Source organism: Perognathus longimembris, chromosome 2, assembly GCF_023159225.1.
Source record: "Perognathus longimembris pacificus isolate PPM17 chromosome 2, ASM2315922v1, whole genome shotgun sequence".
Lineage (NCBI taxonomy): Eukaryota > Metazoa > Chordata > Mammalia > Rodentia > Heteromyidae > Perognathus > Perognathus longimembris.
Genome location: NC_063162.1, coordinates 66,463,564 through 66,479,084, shown reverse-complemented (window position 1 = coordinate 66,479,084; position 15,521 = coordinate 66,463,564). Strand labels below are relative to the sequence as shown.

Below are 15,521 nucleotides of genomic sequence, written 5' to 3'. Positions count from 1 at the left end.
CCATACTATGGGCTATGTGAGCCTGTGACTGCCCCCTCTCTTTTTCTTGGTTCCAGTCCTGGGGTTTGAACTCAGAGCCTGAGTACTGTCCTTGAGCATTTGTGCTCAATGCTAGTGCTCCACCACTTGAGTCACAGCTCCACTTCTGGCTTTTTGGTGGATAATTGGAGATGAGTCTCACAGACTTTGCTGGCTAGGTTGGCTTTGAATAGTGATCCTCAGATTTCAGCCTCCCTAGTAGCTGGGATTATAGGCTTGAGCCACCCAGCTTGGCCTTATTTTTGTTGTTGTTGTTTGTTTTTTTGCCAGCCCTGGGGCTTGGACTCAGGGCCTGGGCACTGTCCCTGGCTTCTATTTACTCAAGGCTAGCACTCTACCACTTCAGCAACAGTACCACTTCTGGCTTTTTCTGTGTAAGTAGACTGAGGAATAGAACCCAGGGCTTCATGTATACAAGGCAAGCACTCTCCCACTAGGCCACATTCCCAGCCCCCTTATTTTTTTTTTAAAAATAGGTGTCAGATGCAATCTGAGTTGTGTGTGTGTGTGTGTGTGTGCGTGCGCGTGCACGTGGTCATGGATGACTGTGCCTTTGGTCACACAGCCCCTTAGCAGAGCAGCTGGCCAGCACCTGAGGACTATTTGAGGTGTTTACAGACAGGAATGAAGTCTCATGAAGCCGGCTGGCCAGCATGCGCTGGTCCTGGCTGAGTGTGGTTGATGGGGCAGAAAGTCAGGCCCTCAAGAGAATTCGTTGTGATGTTCTTCCATGCCTTGGTGCTTCCCTGAGCAGTAGGTCTTCACCTAGGGCACTTCTGGCGAAGTCCTCTGACCAGCCACAAAGAGTGGGAGAATCAGGAAAATTCTGGATGCCTTCTGAGAAGATGAGAACAGAAGCCCCAGAATTGAAGTGGGAGTTAGGGGCTCTTCAAACCTGTTTCCCTGTACACATCAAGAGCAAACTCTGCTGGAGAGGAGTAGTCACTTTTGGAGGGTCCAGTGAGGAAGCCAGGCTGTGGCTTCCTTCAGCTGGGCAGGGAAGGTGAGGCTCACGCTGCCCACAGAGGCTGGTGATGACCTCAGGCACAGCCAGGCCATCTGTGGAGATCACCAGCCACAGCCACAGCACTTCCTGCTCTGGACCACCATGCCAGGTGCAGGCCTGTGGGCCAAGCGCTGGGCCCCAGGGCAAGAAGCAGATGCCAGGAGGTGTTCCATGTGATCATCACCCTTCCCCAAACACAGGGCGCAGAGAAAGCCAATAAGTGAGGAATTCATATGGGGATGGCAGGTTGTGTGATTAGCCTTTGAGCAGGAGGAGCCACTGGTCACTCCCAAGCAGGGGAGGCAAGGGCAGACCTAGCTTTCACATACTCTGCATCCATTTCTTTGCAAAGGACAGATAATATTATTCTTCCTGATGGATGAAATATATAAACCTACACATTCATCTGGGTAGATAGACATGCATACATATATATGAATATATACATTTTTATCTACTTATCTGTATGTGTACATATGTATATGTATGTATATATGTCTTACATTTCTTGACCTACTCATTTGTTGTGCATCTGTGTATATATCTGTGTATACGTATATGTGTATATATCTCTGCATACAAATCTGTATGTATATATGTGTATGTCTGTGTGTATATATATCTGTATGTATGTATATGTGTATATATCTACAAATATATCTATATATGTCTATGTGTATATATCTGGGTGTATATGTGTACATATATATATGAATGTATACATATATGTATATATATTACATTTTCTTGACCTACACATCTTTTGTGCATCTAGACTGATTCCATAACTTGGTGAATAGTGGAGCAATGGACATGGTTGTGTAAGTATCTTTACTGTAGCCTGACTTATAATCTTTGGAATAAATGCCCAAGAGTCATAACATAAAGTAGTTCATAAAGGAGTTCTTGTTTTAGTTTTTTATTTTTATTAATCTCTATATTCCTTTTCAGTATGGAAGGAAGAGTGTATTTAATTTTTATTTTACTAGAAACATTTTATTATTTTTTAAGAGAAAAATGAGTGCTTCTTTTAATGCATGGGTAGGATTCCTTTCAATGACTTTATTCCTTGTTAATAAAGCACTGAGCTCTTGACAATTCTGTCAGATGAATAGTGCTCTGAGAATCTTTATTAATTTTATTTATTGTTATTATTAAGGTGATATACACAGCAGTTACCATTTCCTAAGTCAAGATGAACACTTTTTTTTGGGGGGGGGGTGCTTGGGAGGCTTGGGCACTGTCCCTGAGCTCCTCAGCTCAAGGCTAGGGCTCTACCACTTGAGCCATAGCACTAGTTCCAGTTTTCTGGTGGTTAGTTAGAGATAAGAATCTCACAGACCTTCCTGCCCAGGCTGGCTTTGAACTGGGATCCTCAGATCTCAGCCTCCTGAGTAACTAGGATTATAGGCGTGAGCCACCGGCGCCTGGCTGAGTCCATTTCTTTATGAACAACATCCTCTCTTCCTTTGCTCTCTCTCAGTTTTTCCCTCCAGTCCCAGCCCACAGGTTGTATTTTCGACATAGGACATACTTCTTTTAAAGATTCTCACCCCTCATCAGGGAAGATGGCAAGACTTGCATACCTCCACCACCAGATGGCAGTGTCAGAATGTGAAGTCCTTGCCTGGGTGGGGAGGGGGTAGGGGGAGGTAGGGAGGTACCAGCATTCAACAAAGGGCCTGGAGGTCCTAGCCAGCCAGGGAGCATGTCCCCTGATCCTAAAACACATCAAAAAGGATCAAAACTTCGATTCACATCAGGGGTCTCTGAAGGCTGGGCCTATTCTTGCCTTCCCTGCTTACGAGTTCGCTGCCAGTGGCTCTTCTTGCTCAAAGGCTAATCACAAGACCTGCCACCCCCATATATTGGCTTTCTCTGTGCCCTGTTTGGGGGAGGTTGGTGATCACATGGAACACCTGTAGCCGGTGCCTCCTGGCATCTACTTCTGGTGCTGGGGCCCAGCCCTTGGCCTGCAGAACTGCACTCCAGAATTTCTGCTCTGGGGAATGTCACTGATCCATGGGGCTGGACACTCAGGAGCCTGAGCTCCACACGGTGTCAATAGTGAAATTCAAGGCACAGGCCTTTGTGTTTGTCTTCTCTGTACTGTCTCATTTGTCTAGACTACAAGAAATTTCCATAGCCTGGTGGTTTCTAAATGAGAAAGAGCTGTTTCTTATAGCTTTGGAGGTTGGAAGTCTGGATCAGGGTTATTTTCCAGGTCCTAGCACTCCTGTTCCATGTTCACTGTCTGTCCTCACATGGTGGAAGGGGTGAGGGATGCCCTTGCCGGGCCCTGCCCCAGCCCGTTATGTCTTTTTTGCACATGACACTAATATCATTCATGAGGCTGGAGCCCTCAGATCCCAATCACCTCACAAAAGCCACATTTCCAAATCCCCTCACCATGGTGCCCAGGATTCCCACTGTGAACATTGAAACACAGACACTCGTGTGAGCATCGAGATGCAGACACTGGGATGGTGGCCTGACCCTCTGTTGTGTGACTTCCCACCACATATTGTGCTCACTCCTGCCCATTTCTCATCCCAAAGATGGGTTCTCCCAATATCGGATGAGCTCAGAAGAGATCAGGCTGTCTGGGTCTTGCTGAAGGTAATGGATGAATGAGAGTCCCAGGAGACTGTTCCAAAAGAATGTTCTGGCTCTTTTTTTTTTTTCCAGAACAGAAATTGTAGGTCACTGCAGAAATCCCATTTATATTCATTTTGCTTTGTTTGAAATATGAAGAGATTAATGTTTTCTCATCTATCTATGGAGATTTCTTCACCCAGAGAGCAAATAAGCAAGATTTCTAAGTGCTCAAGCATTCTCAGTGCACTTCCTTCCATTCAGTGAAGACATGGAAGCAGGATTAAGGGAGTCTCTGTTAATTTCCAGCCCTCCATTCCACCCTCTTTCCCGAGGACCTACATGGTCCTGCCCAGGGTCTCAGAATTTCCTTTACATTCCAATTTATTTTTGTTTCAGTTCTGAGCTTGAACTCAGAGCCTGGGTTCTGTCCCTGAGCTACTATGCCCAAGGGGAGCACTCTACTCCATGAGCCACAGCTCCACTTCTGGCATCTTTTTGATGCTTAAGTGGAGATTAGAGTTTCGTGGATTTCCCTGTCCAGGTTGGCTTTGAGCTGTGTCCTCAGATATTAGATCCTAAGTAGGTAGGATTGCATTACAGCTGTGAGCCACTGGTGCCCAGCCCACACTGGTAGCTCACTCCTATAATCCCAGCTCAGATCTGGGGACTGTGACTTGAAGCCAGGCCAGGTAGAAAAGTTCATGAGAGTCCTTTGATCTCCAATTAGCCAACAAAAAACCAGAAGTGGACGTGTGGCTCAAGTGATAAAACATCAACCTTGAACATAAAAGTCAAGCAAGAGTGCAAATCCCAGAGTTCAGGCCCCAGTGCCCGTACAAAAACAATCAAACAGAAATAGACCTAAGTTTTTGCTCAGTAAAAACACCATTTGTGTGATTAGGTCAAAGAATCATTGTTCATTACTGGTTGGGTGTCTGAGTGGGTGAGTTGGGTGCATTGGGAAGTGTGAGAAGGGGTGCAGGGAGAGGACCAGGTGAAGTGCGTGGCCATCAAGGAGTTGAGGGATCCGGGACTGGGGTTTTGTTATCTAGCCTCACCCCACCCTTTTGTGTGAGTCATCTTGGTTTGTTATCTGCACAGCACAAGAACTTACAATGAATCTACTAGTGAAAGCAACCACAGCTTTTGTGCATGCACTACACCTTAGTAAGTTCTTTTTTTTAAATTAACTTCTTGCAAACCCAAGAGGAAGATGAATGAGTTGGTGAGAAAGGCAGCATTTGAAGGCAGGATGCCTCTGTCTCCTAAGAGGATTTGAATGTTTTCCAGATTCATGAAAGTAGCCATGAGGTGGTGTGAAACTGTTCCAGTGGGATCGCAGAAGAGTGGAATTCCTGGTGTTTAGGAAATCTGAGTGAAGACCGGGCTGCATAAGTGACTTGACTGCCAATCAAATAGAGAGACACCAGCTGAAAACATGTATGGTGAACAGCAAGCCATTAGTCATGTGGAAGGCTCAGGTCAAGGAGAACTTTCTGGAGGGTGGAAGAGTAAATCATATCTTCCTTTTTTGATGTAGGTGTGTGTGTGTGTGTGTGTGTGCATGTATGTGTACATGTGCGCGTGTGTGTGTGAAAGAGAGTCATCTAAAAACGAGTTCAGAAAACTAACTTTGAATAGCAGGTAGGGCCTGAGGGAGAGATTCATATTTCACCTAAGATCTCTGAAAAATCTTAATCTTTTGTAAGTCTAGTAATATTGTTCTGTCTAATACTCCTACCAGAGGAATCAGATATGGAAAAGAAGATGTTCTAGGCTTGGAGTTTTTTCTTAACAGGGCATATAAATCTCAGTCCTTTCAAAAGTATGGACATATATACCCTACTAAAGGCCTTTGAGATTCATGTGCTCAACTTCCACAGTGTTACAAGTAATGCCTGGCATATGCTGCACAAGCAATAACTGTGTTGGGCAAATCTCTAGAAGCTGAGTTATTGGGTGAAAGGTGTTCTGTATTTTGACAGAGCTTGACAACTTGTTCTTTTAAAATATGTTAATAATTTCTACTTTTACCAATGTGTAATTTGACACACATTATACCCTGGATGAACATAAATTCACACATTTAAAAATTGTGATTTTTTATTGAATAAGATGGAGGCTGTGTTTTCATGCTTATTGTTAATGTGCATTTCCTTTTGTATAAATTTATGTGAATTGTTTTACACCCTTTGCATCTTAACCTGTTGTACAACATGAATTGGCTCTTTCCAGCTTAAAGGTGACCTGCACTCTGGAGATCTAAGACAGATTGAAGTTTTGTGGTTCCTGGTGCTTGTAAAACTCTGAGTCATCTGAAACAAAAATAATCCTAAAGTAAAGTGGAACTGTTTATTGCTAGGCCTTTGCCTCAATCTTGGGCACCCGGGTGGCCCTGAGCCTAAGCTTTGAGGCTTCATGATGAGTCTGACTTTTTCAGAATTTACCTTTTCGTTGTGTTGGCAGCAAATATTTTCATTGTACAGACATTTTCATTTCTGCGTTTGCAAGTCTGATGATGTTATCTCTGGGACTCTGGGTCTGGTTCCTTTAGTGTTTTGAATGTTACCTGCCTTGCTGTGCGCACTGAGGAGCTGTGGATTGCCTGAGATGGGGAAGATGGTGAGGGCAAGTCTGTCCTACATGCAAACTTCCAGCCAGCCAGTTAAAACTTTCCCCACTCCTCCCTCTCAAGATAGAGATCGTCTGAGTTAGTTTGAGTGTTTAGGACATTTCATACCATTCAGGTAGAATGCCCAACTCTTGGGCTGTCTTCTTCCTGTTTGCTTCTATATAGAGCTTTGGCATTTAGATCTGACTTTTATGAGCAGTGCCAATGTGTTTGTTCAAGACTGTAGCTTTTCCCACATGTGGCAGAGAATTATAGAAGCAAACGTGCAAACGTCACTGCCACTACAAGGCAGAGGCTGTAGGTGCCTTGAGCACATGTGAGTCAGTTTTGTATGGCTGTCATGGAATACCTCACTCTTGGAAGTGTACATGGGAAGGAAGGGAATTTCTCATAGTTCTAGACACTGGAAGACGAGGATAAAGGGGGCCTCAGATGTGGGTCTGATGACGGCTCACTGTGCAGGTCTGAGGGGATGCCTGAACACAGCCTCCTCCTCCAGAGCAGAGGTGTGCTCCTCCTGGCCCGGCACTTCTGCTCCTCCCTCTGCCCAGCTCTTTTCAGGATGACATCCATCTGTCCACAAGAAACTTACCTGGCCCCTCTCTGTAGCTTGCATCGTCAGGCGTGGCTGCCTGGGAGGTCAGGTGTGGAGGGGAGCTCGGGAGAGAGAGCATGCGAGTTCAGACTGAGCAGCAGCAGCACATTATCAGCTCTCACCGGCATAACCAGGCCTTCAGATAGAAGGCACAGGGCCGTACTTCCTAACAGGAGAATTTAGTTTGCAGTGCTAGTTAAACCAATGACATAGAACTTCTTTTTTAAAATTGAAACTCCTCCTAAAACACTTTGTGTTTTATGAGGAATATTTTTTGCCCACAACCTGGTAGGCACTCCTGCTGCTGCTTGTCGAGCTGAGCTAAGAGCATGGTTGGGGAGGATGCTCCCACCCTAAGCAAAGTAGCTCCCACAAGGCTCCCAATCTCCCCTCCTAGCACACCCCTGCCCCCATTCTTTCCTCTTCGGTCTCTGAACCATTCTCTTCTGTTCATTTCCTTTCATTGCAAAATGCTGATTGCAAACCAGTTTTCCTCTTTAACACAGATTTTTTAATCTTTAAAATTACCCTGAAGTAGCTATGCAAAGGGGTTTCAATTTAACATGTCAGTTTACAAATACAATTTACCATTACTAATGTCACCCTCTCATCATTCTCCCCTATCTCCCCCTACCACACTCAGCCCCTCAGTTTTCCTAATTCCATGTGCATACATGTGCATGGAATACCATGACTGCACTCTCCCACCCTGTCTCTCTTTATCCCTCTGCCCCCCTCCCCGGGACTTCAGCCCTCCACTCGACCACCAGGAGTCCCAGCTCCCTGGAAGGCATTTTGCTAAACTGCCTGTGTGTTATGCATCTGCTAGGGCTCCAGGCATTTCACTTATGTCTGAATCTTCATAATGATTATGTAGGTAACAAAACCCATGATGAGAAGAAAGGCTACAACACAGTCAAATGAAAGGGAACTGAGAACCACAAGATTAGTGCAAGCTATCAAAACCAAATGGGAGGCTGGTTGGGTGGGTGCAGTGAGGGTAGTGGGGCTGGGTGCGGGACGCTTAGCTGGCAGGGTGCTCCTGAGTCCCCGATGCAGCCCCCAATGAGCCCCCAGTATTTTCCTTATATGATCGGGCCCTTTGTGGGCGGCGCCGCTTGCCCGGGCCTGAGAGGATTATAAGACGGTGCCTGGCGAAGTGGGGTCCGGGGGACTTGGAGAGGGGAGAGAAGGGGTGAGGGCGAGAGGTTGGGGCTGAGACTGAGGGAGGCCTGGTGAGGGGCCCACCACCGGGAACTGCGAGCCCTGCCGATGATGAAGTGACATCTGTGCGATCTGAGTTCTGGGAACCAGACGATGGAGTGTGCGAGCCCACTGAGGCCGGAAAAACAAAAACAAACAAACAAACAAAAAAACACCAAATGGGATAAACTCAAGAGCAACACTGGTTTAAAAACTTCAAACATTTACATTGTGCAGAACTTTGTGGTGTGTGCTCGAGAGAGAGAGCACATTTTATACTGGTAGTGGGGCTTGAACTCAGATTCTCATGCTCTTGCTTGGTTTTTCTTTTAAACTTAATACTGGAATTCTATCACCTGAACAATATTGCTTGAGCCATACCTCCATCCTGGTTAACTGGAGATAACTTGATTTATCTTCCCAGATTAGTGTAGAACCAGGATCCTCTTGAGTAGGATTACAGGTATGAACCCACTTGCTTTATATAGCACTTCTTTTTTCTTTCTTGGGGGGGAGGGGCAGGGCTTGAACTCAGGATATGGAAACTGTCCTTAAGCTTCTTTTGCTCAAGGCTAGCACTCTACCACTTAAGCCATAGTGCCACTTTCTGAGTGGTTTCTGGGCAATAAGTCCCATGGACTGTCCTGCCTGGGCTGGCTTCAAACCCCAATCCTCAGATTTCAGTCTCCCGAGTAGCTAGGAGTACAGGCGTGAGCCACAAGCACCTGGTAGACTTTTGTATTTTATTCTTTCAGCCTTCCTGGCTATTTCTGGCTGCCTGATCAGCAGCCACGGCACTCTGCCTCCTCTCGCCATAGTGGGGACTACCTTCTTCTCAGTATCTCCTCTTCCCTCTTTTACCACATCCTTCAACCTCTGCCTACATTATGGGTGGGTAGACAGGGGTTGGAGTGAAAAGTAATTTGATTTTTCTAAAAATCCAAATGGGAATTCCAGGACCAGTATTTTTTGACTCCAAATAATAAAAGCGATGGTAGAAGGAACCCCAGCCCTCTTTGCCAGTAACTGTGAGTACAATGTTCCCACATCCCAGGAGTTCTACAGTTTTTTTCCTGAATAAAATCTATGCCACACCTGAAATCTTAGCTACTCAGGAGGCTGAGATCTGAAGATCACAGTGTAAAGCCAGTGTGGGCATGAAAGTCAGAGAGACTCTTATGTCCAATTAACCACCAAAAGCCAGAAGTAGAGCTATGGCTTGAGTGGTAGAGCACCAGCCTTGAGCACAAAAGCTTAGGGACAGTGCCCAGGCCCCAAGTTCAAGCCCCAGCATGGACACACACACACACACACACGCACACACACGCACCATCACCAAAACTAACAAATAAATAAATTAGTCAGGTTCAGGATCTAGCAGTTTCTGTTACCTGTTCCTTCCCTGGGGAGGGCCCAGGTACAGCCGTGGAGACACAGGGAGTATTTGATCCTGCTGGGTAATAGTGCAATCTGTTAGTGCCAGATTACGTGTATGGATGTTCTCCTTTTTAGGCATTTTACCACTGGATTCTTCCAGTTTGGGCTCCCAGACTCCAGCAGGACCACAGCAAAAGTAGTCAAAACGAGGACATTAGGCTTAGCCACACAGGAGCCATCATGTCCACTCTAGAAGAACCCAGACTCTTTAGTCTCCCAGTCCTCTGGAGTCAGGAGCTGTCCGGCCAGAGCCTCAGACCAAACAGATTAGTGGTAACATAAGCAAGATGGCAGAATAGGCCGCTGAAGTCGGGGAGGTCAGTATTCCCCAGACAAATGTCTGACTCCTCCAGTGTTTATTTACTTTTACAGCATTGGCGGCACTGGATGAGGGGCTGAGAGAGGCAGCAGCTGGATGGAGAGGCCTTTTCCACCCTTGCCTCTGCCCTCACACGGACATGACTTCTAATTCATTGTAAGGGAAGCACATTTTTCTGATCATCCTCCCCAACAAACAAACAAATAAACAAGCCTACAAGCAACAGCAGCAGCAACAACCCTTGGATGCCAGAAAAATAAATCATAGCTTCAAACAAAAGAAAACTCCTATTTAAGTGAGATTAATTATATTCCAACATGTCTTATGTATATTAGCAATATTAACCCATATAAAACCATTTTCCCATAAATTAAAGATTTATATTTCAGAGGTACCTCTTTTTTAATGTCAGGGGAGGTTTAATAAATAGAAAACAGACATAAGAACAAGTAGTAACATTTGAAAGGGAAAGGGGCTGTTTCAAGGGAGAAGTATTGCAGCCATAATTCCATGCCATAAACAAATTAGAGAATATTGAACACACATATGCCCTTTCTTGCATTAGTTTTCTCAGGGTTATTTAGCCAGGCTGGAAACCAAAACCCTGAAATTAAAGCCAAGATAACATAGATAGAGTAAGACTTTTCTCTCTAATAATTCTCTAATTATCTGTCTATCTTAGATCAACAAACATGCTGTGTCTGCCAGGTTAAAATGTTTAGATTAGTCTGTGTTCACACAAACCATTTTTAATTTTCTAGAGTAGGAGAACATCACAAACAAACTGATACCCTCCCTTCCATTGTCCCACTTTCAGACTATCTTTCTACCTGCCCTCCAGGACTTTTCCAGAAAGATGTTGTCAAAGCATTGTTACCAGAGTTATCACTAAGCACTTGTATATGGCCATGAGGGAGGAGATCAAGTTACTGTATTCATCTAAATGAAGAGATTAAATGGGCATTGGATTCTATTCAACCTCAGGGTCTCTGATGGGCGAAATCTAGGTTCATTCTGACACCTCTCCCTGTTATTCCCATGCCCACTCTTTGAAATTTGAGGTCTCCCCAGGAGACCACTCCTCTTTGTGTAGAAAGCAGAGCAGAGGAAAAGGAGCCCAGCTCTGGTAAGAGAACTTCTCACTATTACAGAACTGCCTTCACTTGAGCCCATCAAGGGGAGGGGCCAGGGAGAGGAAGGAAATGCCAAAATAATATGGTGGCGAAAAGAATATGTGCATGGAAAGGGAGCAGAATGTTTAGAGCTAAAGAACTATGTAGGGGGGAGAATAAGAATGCAATAGATTGTGTTCTTATGGTATTGAATTAGAGGGAAAGGAAAGATAGGAAGAAAGAAGGGAGAAAGGAAGGAAAGGAAAGAGAGAGGGAGGGAAAGAGAGAGTGTGTGTGTTTTCAATTGCCCAACTCTTTTCTAGGTAATGTGATTACAGCAGTGAAGGAAAAAAGACACAGTTCTTCTGATCCTAAAGAATTAGAGACTGGGATCTTTTTTATAGGAGTGATTTTTAAAAATCTTATTTAGTGCATTTTTTCTTGCACGTCTTCAGTGTACTGAGCCTGAGATGATAGAGCTGGATTCTGGGCGACCCCTTCTCCCCCCCACCCCACCCAGTGAGCTCTTATGCTAGTGCACAGATGGGGTGGAGGTACTTCCCACAAAGATCTTCCCAGTGACCCAGGTCTCTAGAGGAAAGGAGCTGTGTGAAGAATGACTGAGGCAGAAAGGACAGAGGCATCCAGGGAGTCAGGGTGCCTGGAGCACTGGGGAGCACTGGTACATGCAGGGGGCCAGCATGCCTGGAGCACTGGGAGCACTGTGCATGCAGGGGAGCCAGAGTGCCTGGAGCACTGAGGAGCACTAGGGCATGCAGGAAGCCAGGGTGCCTGGAGCACTGGGGAGCACTGTGCATGCAGGGAGCCAGGGCGCCTGGAGCACTGGGGAGCACTGGTACATGCAGAGGGCCAGCATGCCTGGAGCACTGAGAGAATGTGCATGCAGGGAAGCTAGAGTGCCTGGAGGACTGAGGAGCACTAGAGCATGCAGGAAGCCAGGGTGCCTGGAGCATCAGAGAGCACTGGGGAATGCAGGGACCCAGGGCACCTGGAGCACTGGGGAGCACTGGTACATGCAGGGGGCCAGCATGCCTGGAGCACTGGGGAGCATTGTACATGCAGGGAGCCAGGGTGCCTGGAGCACTGGGGAGCACTGGGGAATGCAGGGAGCCAGGGAGCCTGGAGCATTGGGGAGCATTGTGCATGCAGGGAGCCAGGGTGCCTGGAGCACTGAGGAGCACTGTGCTTGCAGGGAGCCAGGGAACCTGGGGCACTGCGGGGGGGGGGGGCGCACTGGGGCATGCAGGGGAGCCAGGATACCTGGAGCACTAAGGAGCACAGTGCTTGCAGGGAGCCACTGTGCCTGGAGCACTGAGGAACACTGAGACATGCGGGGAACCAGGGTGCCTGGAGCACTGAGGAGCACTCTGCATGCAGGGAGCCAGGATGCCTGGAGCACTGGGGAGCACTGAGAGCACATGGAGACGAACCTGATGCTGTGCACACGTACTGAATACCATGCCAGTGACGATTACGGTGATGAGAGGAGAGGGTCTAGGTGCAAAACTGTAGAATTTGAAAGAGGCCAAAGGGTTTTCAGCACCATGTCTTCATTTTTAGTGAGATTAAAGAATTTCCACCACAAAGCTACTGATTCAATCGTGTATCTTTTGTCTACAAACCAAAACTATGGAAAATGTTTAAAGGACCTTGTTATCTGGACCATAATCAACTTTGTAATCTAATATTTTAATTGATTTGAGCATTAGAAAAGGCCCCCTTCTCCAATGTATCTTACTGCTTTTGAATAGAAAATGATTACAATATAAGATTCTTTTAAACAAAAAAATAACTTCATTGAGACATTTAGATACCAAAATGTCAATTAAGTTAAGTACACAAGTTCAGTGACTTTACATTGGTTTGAGTGACCGAGTTGTGGAATCATTAGCACAATCTGAACACAAGTGTTTTAGGACACTTTGATTACCTGAAAAATGTCCCTTATTATGTTTGTATAAATCCCTATTTGCCTTTTCTTGTATGTGGTCCATACATCTGATGTCTAGTCAAATTTGTGCTTAGTATATCAATAATACATTCCACTATATTTCATATAAAAAGCATTTCAAACATTTTGCTTACTCATAATTTTAATAAGCATCGCTTAACCTTGTTAGATGTTATCATCTTTGGCACATCGAATCTTCCAGTCCATGAACATACTATACACTACTATTCATTAGTTTTTCCTTTATTTCACTAGCATTTTGTAATTTTCAGTACACAAGACTTGCGCACCTAATTATTCCATTGTCATTGCCCTTTGAGACTGCATTGTTAATTTGACTTTCCTGTATCATTCATCCTGCTTGCGATGGGCTCTGGCAAAGACATCCTGGCAAGGAGGAGAGGCTGTTGGGATGCCTGGCTAAGGACCTGGAGATGTATTCTCAGATCCTGCCTTTGCCTCTTTCTGCTCTGCATCCCAGGCCAGGCACTGAGCCTCAAGTCATTGTTTCTACTTTTCTTATTGATGTCAGAACAACTCAAGTCATATTCCCCACGCAAATTATTATTGTTACTCTGTCCTTTGGAGATTTCTAGTTTGGAATAAAAGCTACCATGTTATAATGAACCACTCTGCAAAAGAAGGCCAAAGCCCATAAAACAGTATACAAGAAGAAAGAACAACAAAATCACCTGCAGCTTGACCTGTGTAAGAAATGAGTAGAAACTGGAGAGAAGCTGTGATGAAATCACAGAAGTTTGAACAACAGGATGATGAGAAATTCAGTTCTGGATGTTGGCATTACAGAATGGAAAGCTATCTAATACTAAATTCAATTGTTGATATTTCTCTTTCTCTCTCACATCCACCCCCCCCATCTCTTTACTGTTATCTGCTATTGTTACTGAAAATTCTAAGCCTGGAATACAAAAAAGATTTAGGTAGGTAGGCCATAGAACCTGTATAACAGGGAAGTAGATGAAATCAAACAAACAAGACCAGATTTCATACCTATAAGCACAAGAAAAGAAAAAAAATCTATTTGTGTGTGTTTGTGTTTATGTGTGTTGGTCCTGGGGCTTGAACTCAGGGCCTAGGATTTGTCCCTGAGTTGTTTTTCTGGTTTATTTTATTTTGCTGACAGTACTAGAGCATAGCTCCATTTCCTGCTTTTTGGTGATAAGAGTCTCATGGACTTTCCTACTTGGACTGGCTTTGAACTGTGTTCCTCAGGTCAGCCTCCTGAGCCACCATTGCACAGCAAGAACAATCTTTTATGAGATTTACCTTGGCTCTCCTTCTTATGTGAGGGTCAGTGAAGTTCCAGAGCAGCTATACATAAACTGGGTGACCGACTCCAGGAGCCAAACAGCGTATTGCTTGATTTCCATACTTGTGATAGTGGGACAACACACATACTTACTTAACAGGCTTGTGTTGTCTGATATACAAGACATGATCCAACATGACCTGGGCTCATATTAGAATCAGATGGTTTAATTATTCCCAGGGACATGAATTATTTATTGAACCTCTTGCAGCTCATGGAGTAATGCTGAGTGTATAGCAGACTGTGGGGGAGTGCCCAGAGACTGAACTGAAGAAGTTAATGTGGGCAATTTCTGCCAGATGGTAAATCCTTAATATTTCTGCTGAATGATTAAATGCTATCATTCGATGTGACTGATTAAGCTTACCACTATACACATCCACTTGAAATCCCCACATCTGTTTAAAGGAATCAGCCAAAATCCTTTTAAGATATGGATGTGAGAGAGAGATGGGAAGAAGATGAGGATTATGTCAAGTTACCTGTGGAACAATGTCCTCATCATGCCCTGCAGTGCAGGCCCGTTTCTCATGACCTCTGCACTGCAAACAGCTTTCAAGAAAAAGACTTGTTCAAAACACTACAATTCATGTGAAGCTAGAATTTAATTGTACTTAGGGAGACTTTGTATGAACCGTATGCAATTATCTTGTTGTCTAGGTTTCCTATGATACGGTCACTTGTAAACGAACCCGAGAACTGAACAAGGACCCAGGCTGAGAACCCCACGATAAGGGAAGTTGCCTAACACAAACCAGGCCTTTGACATTTGTTATGTAGAGGGTCTTTTAATGGTCAAAATATTTGCTTTTCTTTCCGATTCCTTCCAAGAGAGTTTATCTTAACAAAAGAGCTGGCTGGAACTTTTCAGTGGGACTGCGATTAGTCATACAAAGTTGCTGCGGTCTTTTCTCAAATTTTTCTCAAGCAGCATTGGTAGAATTCTGTCAGAGGGCTGAGCAGGGAGTGTAGGAAAGCGAGGGTGGGCTTCCAGCAGCCATGAGCCCAGTCCTCATGCGTGAGCAGTAGGACGCCTCTGTTGTGCAGGTGTGTGGGAGGATCACATGAGAATGATGTCAGTGACTTCCTGTGGTGTGTAAGATCTGCACAAATGTTCATTCCATCATCCCCTGGTGCAGATCCTAAAATGCCTCACTGCTGATGAGGATGTGAACACTAGCACATCTGTGGTCCACTATTAGCCAGGTGAACACCAAGTCAGGTATATAGAATCTCATACATGAGAGAAAGAAATACCAAAGAGAAACTTTTCTGTCT

General features: G+C 45.1%; 2 non-coding genes across 2 annotated transcripts; both read left to right on the top strand.

Annotated features, from left to right (window-relative positions):
- Window positions 1-7,909: 7,909 nt before the first annotated feature.
- On the top strand, window positions 7,910-8,051 carry LOC125347445. The gene has a single exon (XR_007210221.1). It is a non-coding gene; the product is annotated as a small Cajal body-specific RNA 17 (non-coding RNA).
- An 85-nt stretch (window positions 8,052-8,136) lies between these two features.
- Window positions 8,137-8,214, top strand: LOC125347424. Its single transcript, XR_007210205.1, has one exon. It is a non-coding gene; the product is annotated as a small Cajal body-specific RNA 18 (non-coding RNA).
- The last annotated feature ends 7,307 nt before the right edge of the window (window positions 8,215-15,521 follow it).